Source organism: Triticum aestivum, chromosome 2D (assembly GCF_018294505.1).
Source record: "Triticum aestivum cultivar Chinese Spring chromosome 2D, IWGSC CS RefSeq v2.1, whole genome shotgun sequence".
NCBI lineage: Eukaryota > Viridiplantae > Streptophyta > Magnoliopsida > Poales > Poaceae > Triticum > Triticum aestivum.
Window position 1 is genome coordinate 12,348,898 of NC_057799.1, and position 3,975 is coordinate 12,352,872.

Consider the following 3,975-nt stretch of genomic DNA (forward strand, 5'->3'; position numbering starts at 1 on the left):
ACGACATCCGCAACATGCAACTCCAATATCATCTTCTCCTCCTCAATTTTTTTTATTTTTCCTTCAAGTAATTGTTTTCTTCTTCAACTAAATTTAACCTCTCGACAATAGGGTCGGTTAGAATTTCCGGTTCAACCACCTCCTAGATAAATAAAATCTATGTCACGCTGGTCGGTATATTTGTCATAAACAATAAATGAATCAAATAGTTATAAAAAGATAATATATACCACATCCGAATCATAGACAGGACGAGGGCCAACGGGGGCGGATACCAAAAGCATCGCACTATGTAATAAGAAGGAATAAAATAGTAAGAAAATTAGACAAGTATCTATCTAAAGTAAGAACTTTTTTCTTTCAAAAAGAAGATAAGAACAAGAGGCTCACCACGGTGTTGCCGGCGACGAGATCGGCGCGGGCGGTCGACGGCGGTGAAGACGGGAATGGGACGTGACGGGCCGCTAAACCTAGACAAATCTCGAGGAAAATGGAGCTTTGAGGTCGAGCTTCGAGAGGACAAAGCTTAACTAGTGTGGCTCGGGCATTTCATCGAACACCTCATGTGCATAGGAGGTGAGCTAGAGCACCACAAAGCCCTCCCCTCGCCGGCCAGAGAAAAACAGAGCACTGGAGTGCTCTGCTCGCGTGCGAGGGGTATATATAGCCACCTCATTGGTCCCGGTTCGTGGCATGAACCGGTACTAAATCCGGGCCTTCTGTCCCGGTTCATGCCAAGAACCGGGACAAATGGTTGTGGGCCAGGAGCGAGGACCATTAGTCCCGGTTCGTGGCTCGAACCGGGACAAATGGTTCCATACGAACCGGGACCAATGCCCACGAGGCCCCGGCCGGCCCCCTGGGCTCACGAACCGGGACGAATGCCCCCATGGGTCCCGGTTCGTGACTGAACCGGGGCTAATGTGAAAACTGCCCTGTGAGGTCAAAATAAGTGACTCAACTTTGTACTAACTTAGTACAAAGTTGAGTCACTTATTTTGGGACGGAGGGAGTATAATAATAGTAAAACAATATGATACGGCCACTCGCGCTGCTCTGTGAGGTCGCTGTTCCGTGCAGGAAACGTCCAAAGCAGCGGTCATGCAGCTCCGCCACTCACCTTAAATAAACACCAATTACTCTCTCCTAAAAAACAAGAAAATTACCCTTGTTCTCCACAAAAAGGAAGGTTTATCCGACGTCGGCAGTGCATAGAAGTGCGAGAGTAAAATTGAGGAAAAAATTTCATGATGGGTAATGAAAGGGATTTTTTGGAATAGCAGAGGTCTAGCAGACTTGGCTAAGAAAAGGTTCCTGGCGGAAGCATCGATTGATCATAAGCTAGATTTTATTGCACTTCTTGAAACAGGTGGAGATAACTTCACCTCACAGTTCTTTGGAACTTTGCCTGCTGGAATTGATTTTGACTGACATTGTTTGCCCCCTAGAGGACGATCCAGTGGGATTCTTCTGGGGGTTAAGTGCGAAACACTAGAGGTGTTGAATGTAGTCAGAGGGGATTATGTAGTTAAGTTTCGGGTTATGTCCAAATTAGATGGATTTCGATGGGCTCTACTAGCTATGTATGGCGTAGCGCAACCCGAATTTAAACCTGAGTTCTTGGGTGATCTGGTTAGGCTCTACGGGGATGAGAGGTTACCAATTTTAGTAGGAGGGGATTTCAACATCATTCGGAGGAAAGAAGAGAAGAAGAATAATAATTTTGATGGACCGTGGTCCTTTATGTTCAATACGATCATTGAGAGTCTGAATCTAAGAGAGATTGAGCTAACGGCTAGACAGTTCACCTGGGCGAACACGCTACCTAATCCAACATATGAGAAGTTGGAAAGAGTGCTAGTGAGTGTGGAATGGGAATAAAAATACCCACTAGTATTGGTTCACGCGATGCAGATAGCAGCCTCAGACCATACACCTTTGTTGGTGGACTCGGGAGAAGCTACGCATACGGGTAACAAAAATATTTTCTCCTTCGAACTGAGTTGGTTCAAAAAATAGAATTTCTTAGAGATTGTCGCAAGAGAATGGGCTAAGCCTATTGTTGGTTGATCCAGAATTGAGCGTTGGCAAACCAAAATTCAACACCTAAGACAATTTTTGAGGGGTTGGGCCAGAAAAGGAAGTGGGATTTATAAGCAGGAAAAAGAAACACTTCATTCAGTTTATTGAAGCATTGGACTTGAGAGCGGAAACGAACTTGCTCCACACGACGAAGCAGGCCGCAAAGTCCAATGCGGAGCTGAAATTGCGATGTCTTCCTAGAGAAGAAGAAATGAAATGGGCCTTGCGAGCTAAAGTGCTTAAAGTTGTCCAAGGGGATGATAATACTAAATTTTTCCATATGATTGCAAATGGTAAACATAGGAAAAAGAAAATCATACAGCTCGAGCAAGACGAGGGAACAGTGGTGGGACATGAGAATCTCAAGTTATATATTTAAAACTACTACAAACAATTATTTGGGCCTCCGGCTGACAATGCAGTCTCCCTGGATGACCTTGTAGTTCGGGACATACCTCAGCTACGGTAAGATGAAAATGACATTTCGTCTGCACCTTTAGTGAGAAAGAAGTTTTTGATGAGATATCTCAGATGAAACCTAATAAAACAACGGGACAAGATGGGTTTCCGGAGGAATTCTATAAGAAATGTTTTCATGTTGAGACGGATGACCTTATGCCTATGTTTCACGATTTTTTTAATGGCCATCTGCAACTATTCCACCATAACTTTGGTATGATAACTTTGTTGCCAAATAAAGAGGAGGCAGTTAGAATAGTGCAATTTAGGCCAATATGTGTACTAAATGTGAGTTTCCAAATTTTCACGAATGTAACCACAAATAGGTTGACGAGGATTGCCCGTTCGGTGGTGCAACCAAGCCAGATTGCTTTCATGCCAGGAAGACATATCCTAGAAGGGGTGGTTGTATTACATGAAACGTTACATGAAATCCATTCGAAGAAACTAGATGGAGTGATCTTCAAGGTAGATTTTGAGAAGGCATATGATAAGGTCAAGTGGACGTTCCTATAGCAGGCCATGCACATGAAGGGTTTCAATGGGGCATGGAGGAATCAGGTGGATTCTTTTGTCCAAAAAGGTAGTGTCGGCATTAAGGTAAATGATGACATTGGTCATTATTTCCAGACGCATAAGGGCCTTAGACAAGGTGACCCAATATCTCCTGTCCTATTTAACATTGTGGCAGACATGTTGACCGTACTTATAGGTCGGGCCAAGGAGAAAGGCTATGTAGGTGGTCTTGTTCCTCATTTGGTGGATGGGGGAGTTTCCATCCTACAATATGCCGACGACACTATTATATTCATGGAGCATGACCTTGCGAAAGCTAGGAATATGAAACTAGTGTTGTGTCTTTTTGAACAATTGTCGGGTCTTAAGATTAACTTCCACAGGAGTGAATTATTTTGCTTTGGTAGGGCCAAAGAGCAACAAGACACCTACCGACAATTACTTGGCTGTGAACTGGGATCCCTGCCTTTTAGTTATCTGGGTATACCAATTCATCACCGGGAACTAACTAATAAACAATGGAAATGCATCGAGGATCGATTTGAAAAAAAGAATAGGCTATTGGAAGGGTCAGCTGATGTCGTATGGAGGCCGGCTGGTGCTAATCAACTCAATACTTACTAGTATGTCGATGTTCCTTCTATCTTTCTTTGAGGTACCTAAATGGGTATGTAAGAGGCTAGACATCTATCGATCTCGATTTTTCTGGCATTCAGATGAGGTTAAGACAAAATATCGCTTGACAAGATGGGATATAATTTGTCGCTCGAAAGACCGGGGGGTCTTGGGATTGAGAACCTCGAGATTAAAAGTAAGTGTCTGCTAAGCAAATGGCTCTATAGGCTCTCTGTAGAATCGGATGGCATGTGGGCACAAATTTTAAGGAATAAATATCTACACTCTAAAACCCTAGCTCAA